The following is a 13,690-nucleotide window of genomic DNA, read 5'->3' as shown; positions in this document are numbered from 1 at the left end:
TGGGGAGGTACAAGCTCCAACTCGGTTTTACAGTGAAAACTGCAGGAACTTCAAAACGGCACTAGGAAACAGACTGAGAAAGCAGAGAAAAAGTATCTCCTGCAACCCGTTCCCTTGGTGCAAGATGAACGAACGTGTCTCCACTTTCTCAGTTCTGAGAGATAAGTGTGTGTGAAAGACGCTCTTCACCTATCTTGTTGGGAACACAAAGTTTCTTTTCAGTTGCAAACTCCATTCCATACATATATATGGGGAGGTACAAGCTCCAACTCGGTTTGACAGTGAAAACTGCAGGAACTTCAAACCGGCACTAGGAAACAGACTGAGAAAGCAGAGAAAAAGTGTCTCCTGCAAACCGTTCCCTTGGTGCTAGATGAACGAACGTCTCTCCACTTGCTCAGTTCTGAGAGATAAGTGTGTGTGAAAGCCGTCCTTCACCTAGCTTGTTGGGAACACAAAGTTTCTTTTCAGTTGCAAACTCCATTCCATACATATATATGGGGAGGTACAACCTCCAAATCGGATTGACAGTGAAAACTGCAGGAACTTCAAACCGGCACTAGGAAACAGACTGAGAAAGCAGAGAAAAAGTGTCTCCTGCAATCCGTTCCCTTGGTGCTAGATGAACGACCGTCTCTCCACTTGCTCAGTTCTGAGACATAGTTGGGTGTGAAAGCCGTCCTTCAGCTAGCTTGTTGGGAACACAAAGTTTTTCTCAGTTGCAAAATCCATTCCATACATATATATGGGGAGGTACAAGCTCCAACTCGGTTTTACAGTGAAAACTGCAGGAACTTCAAACCGGCACTAGGAAACAGACTGAGAAAGCAGAGAAAAAGTGTCTCCTGCAACCCGTTCCCTTGGTGCTAGATGAACGAACGTCTCTCCACTTGCTCAGTTCTGAGAGATAATTGTGTGTGAAAGCCGCTCTTCACATAACTTGTTGGGAACACAAAGTTTCTTTTCAGTTGCAAACTCCATTCCATACATATATATGGTGGGTACAAGCTCCAACACGGTTTTACAGTGAAAACTGCACGAACTTCAAACCGGCACTAGGAAAAAGACTGAGAAAGCAGAGAAAAAGTGTCTCCTGCAACCCGTTCACTTGGTGCTAGATGAAAGAACGTCTCTCCACTTGCTCAGTTCTGAGAGATAAGTGTGTGTGAAAGCCGTCCTTCAACTAGCTTGTTGGGAAAACAAAGTTTCTTTTCAGTTGCAAACTCCATTCCATACATATATATGGGGAGGTACAGGCTCCAACTCGGTTTGACAGTGAAAACTGCAGGAACTTCAAACCGGCACTAGGAAACAGACTGAGAAAGCAGAGAAAAAGTGTCTCCTGCAACCCGTTCCCTTGGTTCTAGATGAACGAACGTCTCTCCACTTCCTCAGTTCTGAGAGATATGTGTGTGTGAAAGCCGTACTTCACCTAGCTTGTTGGGAACACATAGATCCTTTTCAGTTGCAAACTCCATTCCATACATATATATGGGGAGGTACTAGCTCCAACTCGTTTTTACAGTGAAAACTGCAGGAACTTCAAACCGGCACTAGGAAAGAGACTGAGAAAGCAGAAAAAAAGTGTCACCTACAAACTGTTCCCTTGGTGCTAGATGAACGAACGTCTCTCCACTTGCTCAGTTCTGAGAGATAAGTGTGTGTGAAAGCCGCTCTTCACCTAGCTTGTTGGGAACACAAAGTTTCTTTTCAGTTGCAAACTCCATTCCATACATATATATGGGGAGGTAGTAGCTCCAACTCGGTTTTACAGTGAAAACTGCAGGAACGTCAAACCGGCACTAGGAAACAGAGTGAGAAAGCAGAGAAAAATTGTTTCCTGCAACCCGTTCACTTGGTGCTAGATGAAAGAACGTCTCTCCACTTGCTCAGTTCTGAGAGATAAGTGTGATTGAAAGCCGTCCTTCAACTAGCTTGTTGGGAACACAAAGTTTCTTTTCAGTTGCAAACTCCATTCCATACATATATATGGGTAGGTACTAGCTCCAACTCGGTTTGACAGTGAAAACTGCAGGAAATTCAAACCGGCACTAGTAAACAGACTGAGAAAGCAGAGAAAAAGTGTCTCCTGCAACCCGTTCCCTCGGTGCTAGATGAACGAAGGTCTCTCCACTTGCTCAGTTCTGAGAGATAATTGTGTGTGAAAGCCGTCCTTCACCTAGCTTGTTGGGAACACAAAGTTTCTTTTCAGTTGCCAACTCCATTCCATACATATAAATGGGGAGGTACAAGCTCCAACTGGTTTTCACAGTGAAAACAGCAGGAACTTCTAACCGGCACTAAGAAACAGACTGAGAAAGCAGAGAAAATGTGTCTCCTGCAACCCGTTCCCTTTGTGCTAGATGAACGAACGTCTCTCCACTTGCTCAGTTCTGAGAGATAAGTGTGTGTGAAAGCCGCCCTTCACTTAGCTTGTTGGGAACACAAAGTTTCTTTTCAGTTGCAAATTCCATTCTTTACATATATATGGGGAGGTACAAGCTCCAAATCGGTTTGACAGTGAAAACTGCAGGAACTTCAAACCGGCACTATGAAACAGACTGAGAAAGCAGAGAAAAAGTGTCTCCTGCATCCCGTTCCCTTGGTGCTAGATGAACGATCGTCTCTCCACTTGCTCAGTTCTGATAGATTTGTGTGTGTGAAAGCCGTTCTTCACCTAGCTTGTTGGGAACACAAAGTTTCTTTTCAGTTGCAAACTCCATTCCATACATATATATTTTGAGGTATAAGCTCCAACTCGGTTTTACAGTGAACACTGCAGGAACTTCTAACCAGCACTAGGAAACAGACTGAGAAAGCAGAGAAAAAGTGTCTCCTGCAACCCGTTCCCTTGGTGCTAGATGAACGAACGTCTCTCCACTTGCTCAGTTCTGAGAGATAAGTGTGTGTGAAAGCCGTCCTTCAACTAGCTTGTTGGGAACACAAAGTTTCTTTTCAGTTGCAAAATCCATTCCATACATATATATTGGGAGGTACTAGCTCCAACTGGTTTTGACAGTGAAAACTGCAGGAACTTCAAAACGGCACTAGGAAACAGACTGAGAAAGCAGAGAAAAAGTGTCTCCTGCAACCCGTTCCCTTGCTGTTAGATGAACGAACGTCTCTCCACTTGCTCAGTTCCGAGAGATAAGTGTGTGTGAAAGCCGTCTTTCACCTAGCTTGTTGGGAAAGCAAAGTTTCTTTTCAGGTGCAAACTCCATTCCATACATATATATGGGGAGGTTCTAGCTCCAAGTAGGTTTGACAGTGAAAACTGCAGGAAATTCAAACCGGCACTAGGAAACAGACTGAGAAAGCAGAGAAATTGTGTCTCCTGCAACCCGTTCCATTGGTGCTAGATGAACGAACGTCTCTCCACTTCCTCAGTTCTGAGAGATAAGTGTGTGTGAAAGCCGCCCTTCACCTAGCTTGTTGGGAACACAAAGTTTCTTTTCAGTTGCAAATTCCATTCCATACATATATATGGGGAGGTACTAGCTCCAACTCGTTTTGACAGTGAAAACTGCAGGAACTTCAAACCGGCACTAGGAAAGAGACTGAGAAAGCAGAGAAAAAGTGTCTCCTGCAACCCGTTCCCTTGGTGCTAGATGAACGAACGTCTCTCCACTTGCTCAGTTCTGAGAGATAAGTGTGTGTGAAAGCCGTCCTTCACCTAGCTTGTTGGGAACACAAAGTTTCTTTTCAGTTGCCAACTCCATTCCATTCATATATATGGGGAGGTTCTAGCTCCAACTAGGTTTGACAGTGAAAACTGCAGGAACTTCAAACCGGCACTAGGAAACAGACTGAGAAAGCAGAGAAAAAGTGTCTCCTGCAACCCGTTCCCTTGGTGCTTGATGAACGAACGTCTCTCCACTTGCTCAGTTCTGAGAGAAAAGTGTGTGTGAAAGCCGCCCTTCACCTAGCTTGTTGGGAACACAATGTTTCTTTTCAGTTGCAAATTCCATTCCATAGATATATATGGGGAGGTAATAGCTCCAACTCGGTTTGACATTGAAAACTGTAGGAACTTCAAACCGGCACTAGGAAACAGACTGAGAAAGCAGAGAATAAGTGTCTCCTGCAACCCGTTCACTTGGTGCTAGATGAACGAACGTCTCTCCACTTGCTCAGTTCTGAGGGAAAAGTGTGTGTGAAAGCCGTCCTTCACCTAGCTTGTTGGGAACACAAAGTTTCTTTTCACTTGCAAACTCCATTCCATACATATATATGGGGACGTGCAAGCTCCAACTCGGTTTCACAGTGAAAACTGCAGGAACTTCAAACCGACACTAGGAAACAGACTGAGAAAGCAGAGAAAAAGTGTCTCCAGCAACCCGTTCCCTTGGTGCTAGATGAAAGAACGTCTCTCCACTTGCTCAGTTCTGAGAGATAAGTGTGATTGAAAGCCGTCCTTCAACTAGCTTGTTGGGAACACAAAGTTTCTTTTCAGTTGCAAACTCCATTCCATACATATATATGGGTAGGTACTAGCTCCAAATCGGTTTGACAGTGAAAACTGCAGGAAATTCAAACCGGCACTAGTAAACAGACTGAGAAAGCAGAGAAAAAGTGTCTCCTGCAACCCGTTCCCTCGGTGCTAGATGAACGAAGGTCTCTCCACTTGCTCAGTTCTGAGAGATAATTGTGTGTGAAAGCCGTCCTTCAACTAGCTTGTTGGGAACACAAAGTTTCTTTTCAGTAGCAAACTCCATTCCATACATATAAATGGGGAGGTACAAGCTCCAACTCGTTTTCACAGTGAAAACTGCAGGAACTTCTAACCGGCACTAGGAAACAGACTGAGAAAGCAGAGAAAATGTGTCTCCTGCAACCCGTTCCCTTGGTGCTAGATGAACGAACGTCTCTCCACTTGCTCAGTTCTGAGAGATAAGTGTGTGGGAAAGCCGCCCTTCACGTAGCTTGTTGGGAACACAAAGTTTCTTTTCAGTTGCAAATTCCATTCTTTACATATATATGGGGAGGTAATAGCTCCAAATCGGTTTGACAGTGAAAACTGCAGGAACTTCAAACCGGCACTATGAAACAGACTGAGAAAGCAGAGAAAAAGTGTCTCCTGCATCCCGTTACATTGGTGCTAGATGAACGATTGTCTCTCCACTTGCTCAGTTCTGAGAGATTTGTGTGTGTGAAAGCCGTTCTTCACCTAGCTTGTTGGGAACACAAAGTTTCTTTTCAGTTGCAAACTCCATTCCATACTTATATATTTTGAGGTATAAGCTCCAACTCGGTTTTACAGTGAACACTGCAGGAACTTCTAACCAGCACTAGGAAACAGACTGGGAAAGCAGAGAAAAAGTGTCTCCTGCAACCCGTTCCCTTGGTGCTAGATGAACGAACGTCTCTCCACTTGCTCAGTTCTGAGAGATAAGTGTGTGTGAAAGCCGTCCTTCAACTAGCTTGTTGGGAACACAAAGTTTCTTTTCAGTTGCAAAATCCATTCCATACATATATATTGGGAGGTACTAGCTCCAACTGGTTTTGACAGTGAAAACTGCAGGAACTTCAAAACGGCACTAGGAAACAGACTGAGAAAGCAGAGAAAAAGTGTCTCCTGCAACCCGTTCCCTTGCTGTTAAATGAACGAACGTCTCTCCACTTGCTCAGTTCCGAGATATAAGTGTGTGTGAAAGCCGTCCTTCACCTAGCTTGTTGGGAAAGCAAAGTTTCTTTTCAGGTGCAAACTCCATTCCATACATATATATGGGGAGGTTCTAGCTCCAACTCGGTTTGACAGTGAAAACTGCAGGAACTTCAAACCGGCACTAGGAAACAGACTGAGAAAGCAGAGAAATTGTGTCTCCTGCAACCCGTTCCATTGGTGCTAGATGAACGAACGTCTCTCCACTTCCTCAGTTCTGAGAGATAAGTGTGTGTGAAAGCCGCCCTTCACCTAGCTTGTTGGGAACACAAAGTTTCTTTTCAGTTGCAAATTCCATTCCATACATATATATGGGGAGGTACTATCTCCAACTCGGTTTGACAGTGAAAACTGCAGGAACTACAAACCGGCACTAGGAAAGAGACTGAGAAAGCAGAGAAAAAGTGTCTCCTGCAACCCGTTCACTTCGTGCTAGATGAACGAACGTCTCTCCACTTGCTCAGTTCTGAGAGATAAGTGTGTGTGAAAGCCGTCCTTCACCTAGCTTGTTGGGAACACAAAGTTTCTTTTCAGTTGCAAACTCCATTCCATACATATATATGGGGAGTTTCTAGCTCCAAGTAGGTTTGACAGTGAAAACTGCAGGAAATTCAAACCGGCACTAGGAAACAGACTGAGAAAGCAGAGAAAAAGTGTCTCCTGCAACCCGTTCCCTTGGTGCTTGATGAACGAACGTCTCTCCACTTGCTCAGTTCTGAGAGAAAAGTGTGTGTGAAAGCCGCCCTTCACCTAGCTTGTTGGGAACACAAAGTTTCTTTTCAGTTGCAAATTCCATTCCATATATATATATGGGGAGGTAATAGCTCCAACTCGGTTTGACATTGAAAACTGCAGGAAATTCAAACCGGCACTAGGAAACAGACTGAGAAAGCAGAGAAAAAGTGTCTCTTGCAACCCGTTCACTTGGTGCTAGATGAACGAACGTCTCTCCACTTGCTCAGTTCTGAGGGAAAAGTGTGTGTGAAAGCCGTCCTTCACCTAGCTTGTTGGGAACACAAAGTTTCTTTTCACTTGCAAACTCCATTCCATACATATATATGGGGACGTGCAAGCTCCAACTCGGTTTGACAGTGAAAACTGCAGGAACTTCAAACCGGCACTAGGAAACAGACTGAGAAAGCAGAGAAAAAGTGTCTCCAGCAAACCGTTCCCTTGGTGCTAGATGAACGAACGTCTCTCCACTTGCTCAGTTCTGAGACATAAGTGTGTGTGAAAGCCGTCCTTCACTTAGCTTGTTGGGAACACAAAGATTCTTTTCAGTTACAAACTCCATTCCATAGATATATATGGGGAGGTACTAGCTCCAAGTCGATTTGACAGTGAAAATTGCAGGAACTTCAAAACGGCACTAGGAAAAAGGCTGAGAAAGCAGAGAAAATGTGTCTCCTGCATCCCGTTCCCTTGGTGCTAGATGAACGAAAGTCTCTCCACTTGCTCAGTTCTGAGAGATTAGTGAGTGTTATAGAATTCCATCACCAAGCTTGTTGGGAACACAAAGTTTCTTTTCAGTTGCAAACTCCATTCCATACATATATATGGGGAGGTAGAAGCTCCAACTCGGTTTGACAGTGAAAACTGTAGGAAATTCAAACCGGCACTAGGAAACAGACTGAGAAAGCAGAGAAAAAGTGTCTCCTGCAACACGTTCCCTTCGTGCTAGATGAACGAACGTCTCTCCACTTGCACAATTCTGACAGATAAGTGTGTGTGAAAGCCGTTCTTCACATATCTTGTTGGGAACACAAAGTTTCTTTTCAGTTGCAAACTCCATTCCATACTTATATATGGTGGGTACTAGCTCCAACTCGGTTTTACAATGAAAACTGCAGGAACTTCAAACCGGCACTAGGAAACAGACTGAGAAAGCAGAGAAAAAGTGTCTCCTGCAACCCGTTCACTTGGTGCTAGATGAAAGAACGTCTCTCCATTTGCTCAGTTCTGAGAGATAAGTGTGTGTGAAAGCCGTCCTTCAACTAGCTTGTTGGGAACACAAAGTTTCTTTTCAGTTGCAAACTCCATTCCATACATATATATGGGGAGGTACTAGCTCCAACTCGGTTTGACAGTGAAAACTGCAGGAACTTCAAACCGGCACTAGGAAACATACTGAGAAAGCAGAGAATAAGTGTCCCCTGCAACCCGTTCCCTTGGTGCTAGATGAATGAACGTCTCTCCACTTCCTCAGTTCTGAGAGATATGTGTGTGTGAAAGCCGTCCTTCACCTAGCTTGTTGGGAACACAAAGTTTCTTTTCAGTTGCAAACACCATTCCATACATATATATGGGGAGGTACTAGCTCCAACTCGGTTTTACAGTGAAAACTGCAGGAACTTCAAACCGGCACTAGGAAAGAGACTGAGAAAGCAGAAAACAAGTGTCACCTGCAACACATTCCATTTGGTGCTAGATGAACGAACGTCTCTCCACTTGCTCAGTTCTGAGAGATAAGTGTGTGTGAAAGCTGCTCTTCACCTAGCTTGTTGGGAACACAAAGTTTCTTTTCAGTTGCAAACTCCATTCCATACATATATATGGGGAGGTACAAGCTCCAACTCGGTTTGACAGTTAAAACTGCAGGAAATTCAAACCGGCACTAGGAAACAGACTGAGAAAGCAGAGAAAAAGTGTCTCCTGTAACCCGTTCCCTTGGTGCTAGATGAACGAAGGTCTCTCCACTTGCTCAGTTCCGAGAGATAACTGTGTGTGAAAGCCGTCCTTCACCTAGCTTGTTGGGAAAACAAAGTTTCTTTTCAGTTGCTAACTCCATTCCATACATATATATGGGGAGGTACTAGCTCCAAATCTGTTTGACAGTGAAAACTGCAGGAACTTCAAACCGGCACTAGGAAACAGACTGAGAAAGCAGAGAAAAAGTGTCTCCTGCATCCCGTTCCCTTGGTGCTAGATGAACGATCGTCTCTCCACTTGCTCAGTTCTGACAGATTTGTGTGTGTGAAAGCCGTTCTTCACCTAGCTTGTTGGGAACACAAAGTTTCTTTTCAGTTGCAAACTCCATTCCATACATATATATTTTGAGGTATAAGCTCCAACTCGGTTTTACAGTGAACACTGCAGGAACTTCTAACCAGCACTAGGAAACAGACTGAGAAAGCAGAGAAAAAGTGTCTCCTGCAACCCGTTCCCTTGGTTCTAGATGAACGAACGTCTCTCCACTTGCTCAGTTCCGAGAGATAAGTGTGTGTGAAAGCCGTCCTTCAACTAGCTTGTTGGGAACACAAAGTTTCTTTTCAGTTGCAAAATCCATTCCATACATATATATTGGGAGGTACTAGCTCCAACTGGTTTTGACAGTGAAAACTGCAGGAACTTCAAAACGGCACTAGGAAACAGACTGAGAAAGCAGAGAAAAAGTGTCTCCTGCAACCCGTTCCCTTGCTGTTAGATGAACGAACGTCTCTCCACTTGCTCAGTTCCGAGAGATAAGTGTGTGTGAAAGCCGTCCTTCACCTAGCTTGTTGGGAACACAAAGTTTCTTTTCACTTGCAAACTCCATTCCATAGATATATATGGGGAGGTACTAGATCCAAGTCGATTTGACAGTGAAAATTGCAGGAACTTCAAAACGGCACTAGGAAAAAGGCTGAGAAAGCAGAGAAAATGTGTCTCCTGCATCCCGTTCCCTTGGTGCTAGATGAACGAAAGTCTCTCCACTTGCTCAGTTCTGAGGATTAGTGAGTGTTATAGCCTTCCATCACCAAGCTTGTTGGGAACACAAAGTTTCTTTTCAGTTGCAAACTCCATTCCATACATATATATGGGGAGGTAGAAGCTCCAACTCGGTTTGACAGTGAAAACTGTAGGAAATTCAAACCGGCACTAGGAAACAGACTGAGAAAGCAGAGAAAAAGTGTCTCCTGCAACACGTTCCCTTCGTGCTAGATGAACGAACGTCTCTCCACTTGCACAATTCTGACAGATAAGTGTGTGTGAAAGCCGTTCTTCACATATCTTGTTGGGAACACAAAGTTTCTTTTCAGTTACAAACTCCATTCCATACATATATATGGTGGGTACTAGCTCCAACTCGGTTTTACAATGAAAACTGCAGGAACTTCAAACCGGCACTAGGAAACAGACTGAGAAAGCAGAGAAAAAGTGTCTCCTGCAACCCGTTCACTTGGTGCTAGATGAAAGAACGTCTCTCCATTTGCTCAGTTCTGAGAGATAAGTGTGTGTGAAAGCCGTCCTTCAACTAGCTTGTTGGGAACACAAAGTTTCTTTTCAGTTGCAAACTCCATTCCATACATATATATGGGGAGGTACTAGCTCCAACTCGGTTTGACAGTGAAAACTGCAGGAACTTCAAACCGGCACTAGGAAACATACTGAGAAAGCAGAGAATAAGTGTCCCCTGCAACCCGTTCCCTTGGTGCTAGATGAATGAACGTCTCTCCACTTCCTCAGTTCTGAGAGATATGTGTGTGTGAAAGCCGTCCTTCACCTAGCTTGTTGGGAACACAAAGTTTCTTTTCAGTTGCAAACACCATTCCATACATATATATGGGGAGGTACTAGCTCCAACTCGGTTTTACAGTGAAAACTGCAGGAACTTCAAACCGGCACTAGGAAAGAGACTGAGAAAGCAGAAAACAAGTGTCACCTGCAACACATTCCATTTGGTGCTAGATGAACGAACGTCTCTCCACTTGCTCAGTTCTGAGAGATAAGTGTGTGTGAAAGCTGCTCTTCACCTAGCTTGTTGGGAACACAAAGTTTCTTTTCAGTTGCAAACTCCATTCCATACATATATATGGGGAGGTACAAGCTCCAACTCGGTTTGACAGTTAAAACTGCAGGAAATTCAAACCGGCACTAGGAAACAGACTGAGAAAGCAGAGAAATAGTGTCTCCTGTAACCCGTTCCCTTGGTGCTAGATGAACGAAGGTCTCTCCACTTGCTCAGTTCCGAGAGATAACTGTGTGTGAAAGCCGTCCTTCACCTAGCTTGTTGGGAAAACAAAGTTTCTTTTCAGTTGCTAACTCCATTCCATACATATATATGGGGAGGTACTAGCTCCAAATCTGTTTGACAGTGAAAACTGCAGGAACTTCAAACCGGCACTAGGAAACAGACTGAGAAAGCAGAGAAAAAGTGTCTCCTGCATCCCGTTCCCTTGGTGCTAGATGAACGATCGTCTCTCCACTTGCTCAGTTCTGACAGATTTGTGTGTGTGAAAGCCGTTCTTCACCTAGCTTGTTGGGAACACAAAGTTTCTTTTCAGTTGCAAACTCCATTCCATACTTATATATTTTGAGGTATAAGCTCCAACTCGGTTTTACAGTGAACACTGCAGGAACTTCTAACCAGCACTAGGAAACAGACTGAGAAAGCAGAGAAAAAGTGTCTCCTGCAACCCGTTCCCTTGGTTCTAGATGAACGAACGTCTCTCCACTTGCTCAGTTCCGAGAGATAAGTGTGTGTGAAAGCCGTCCTTCAACTAGCTTGTTGGGAACACAAAGTTTCTTTTCAGTTGCAAAATCCATTCCATACATATATATTGGGAGGTACTAGCTCCAACTGGTTTTGACAGTGAAAACTGCAGGAACTTCAAAACGGCACTAGGAAACAGACTGAGAAAGCAGAGAAAAAGTGTCTCCTGCAACCCGTTCCCTTGCTGTTAGATGAACGAACGTCTCTCCACTTGCTCAGTTCCAAGAGATAAGTGTGTGTGAAAGCGGTCCTTCACCTAGCTTGTTGGGAAAGCAAAGTTTCTTTTCAGGTGCAAACTCCATTCCATACATATATATGGGGAGGTTCTAGCTCCAACTCGGTTTGACAGTGAAAACTGCAGGAACTTCAAACCGGCACTAGGAAACAGACTGAGAAAGCAGAGAAATTGGGTCTCCTGCAACCCGTTCCATTGGTGCTAGATGAACGAACGTCTCTCCACTTCCTCAGTTCTGAGAGATAAGTGTGTGTGAAAGCCGCCCTTCACCTAGCTTGTTGGGAACACAAAGTTTCTTTTCAGTTGCAAATTCCATTCCATACATATATACGGGGAGGTACTAGCTCCAACTCGGTTTCACAGTGAAAACTGCAGGAACTTCAAACCGGCACTAGGAAAGAGACTGAGAAAGCAGAGAAAAAGTGTCTCCTGCAACCCGTTCAATTCGTGCTAGATGAACGAACGTCTCTCCACTTGCTCAGTTCTGAGAGATAAGGGTGTGTGAAAGCCGTCCTTCACCTAGCTTGTTGGGAACACAAAGTTTCTTTTCAGTTGCAAACTCCATTCCATACATATATATGGGGAGGTTCTAGCTCCAACTAGGTTTGACAGTGAAAACTGCAGGAACTTCAAACCGGCACTAGGAAACAGACTGAGAAAGCAGAGAAAAAGTGTCTCCTGCAACCCGTTCCCTTGGTGCTTGATGAACGAACGTCTCTCCACTTGCTAAGTTCTGAGAGAAAAGTGTGTGTGAAAGCCGCCCTTCACCTAGCTTGTTGGGAACACAAAGTTTCTTTTCAGTTGCAAATTCCATTCCATAGATATATATGGGGAGGTTATAGCTCCAACTCGGTTTGACATTGAAAACTGCAGGAACTTCAAACCGGCACTAGGAAACAGACTGAGAAAGCAGAGATAAAGTGTCTCCTGCAACCCGTTCACTTGGTGCTAGATGAATGAACGTCTCTCCACTTGCTCAGTTCTGAGGGAAAAGTGTGTGTGAAAGCTGTCCTTCACCTAGCTTGTTGGGAACACAAAGTTTCTTTTCAGTTGCAAACTCCATTCCATACATATATATGGGGAGGTGCAAGCTCCAACTCGGTTTGACAGTGAAAACTGCAGGAACTTCAAACCGGCACTAGGAAACAGACTGAGAAAGCAGAGAATAAGTGTCTCCAGCAACCCGTTCCCTTGGTGCTAGATGAACGAACGTCTCTCCACTTGCTCAGTTCTGAGACATAAGTGTGTGTGAAAGCCGTCCTTCACTTAGCTTGTTGGGAACACAAAGTTTCTTTTCAGTTACAAACTCCATTCCATACATATATATGGGGAGGTACTAGCTCCAATTCGATTTGACAGTGAAAATTGCAGGAACTTCAAAACGGCACTAGGAAAAAGGCTGAGAAAGCAGAGAAAATGTGTCTCCTGCAACCCGTTCCCTTGGTGCTAGATGAACGAAAGTCTCTCAACTTGCTCAGTTCTGAGAGATTAGTGAGTGTTATAGCCTTCCATCACCAAGCTTGTTGGGAACACAAAGTTTCTTTTCAGTTGCAAACTCCATTCCATACATATATATGGGGAGGTAGAAGCTCCAACTCGGTTTGACAGGGAAAACTGTAGGAAATTCAAACCGGCACTAGGAAACAGACTGAGAAAGCAGAGAAAAAGTGTCTCCTGCAACACGTTCCCTTCGAGCTAGATGAACGAACGTCTCTCCACTTGCACAATTCTGACAGATAAGTGTGTGTGAAAGCCGTTCTTCACATAGCTTGTTGGGAACACAAAGTTTCTTTTCAGTTGCAAACTCCATTCCATACATATATATGGTGGGTACTAGCTCCAACTCGGTTTTACAATGAAAACTGCAGGAACTTCAAAGAGGCACTAGGAAACAGACTGAGAAAGCAGAGAAAAAGTGTCTCCTGCAACCCGTTCACTTGGTGCTAGATGAAAGAACGTCTCTCCACTTGCTCAGTTCTGAGAGATAAGTGTGTGTGAAAGCCGTCCTTCAACTTGCTTGTTGGGAACACAAAGTTTCTTTTCAGTTGCAAACTCCATTCCATACATATATATGGGGAGGTACTAGCTCCAACTCGGTTTGACAGTGACAACTGCAGGAACTTCAAACCGGCACTAGGAAACATACTGAGAAAGCAGAGAAAAAGTGTCCCCTGCAACCCGTTCCCTTGGTGCTAGATGAATGAACGTCTCTCCACTTCCTCAGCTCTGAGAGATATGTGTGTGTGAAAGCCTTCCTTCACCTAGCTTGTTGGGAACACAAAGTTTCTTTTCAGTTGCAAACACCATTCCATACATATAT

Source organism: Camelus dromedarius, unplaced genomic scaffold, assembly GCF_036321535.1.
Source record: "Camelus dromedarius isolate mCamDro1 unplaced genomic scaffold, mCamDro1.pat HAP1_SCAFFOLD_179, whole genome shotgun sequence".
NCBI classification, from domain to species: domain Eukaryota; kingdom Metazoa; phylum Chordata; class Mammalia; order Artiodactyla; family Camelidae; genus Camelus; species Camelus dromedarius.
Note: the sequence above shows the minus strand (reverse complement) of the source record.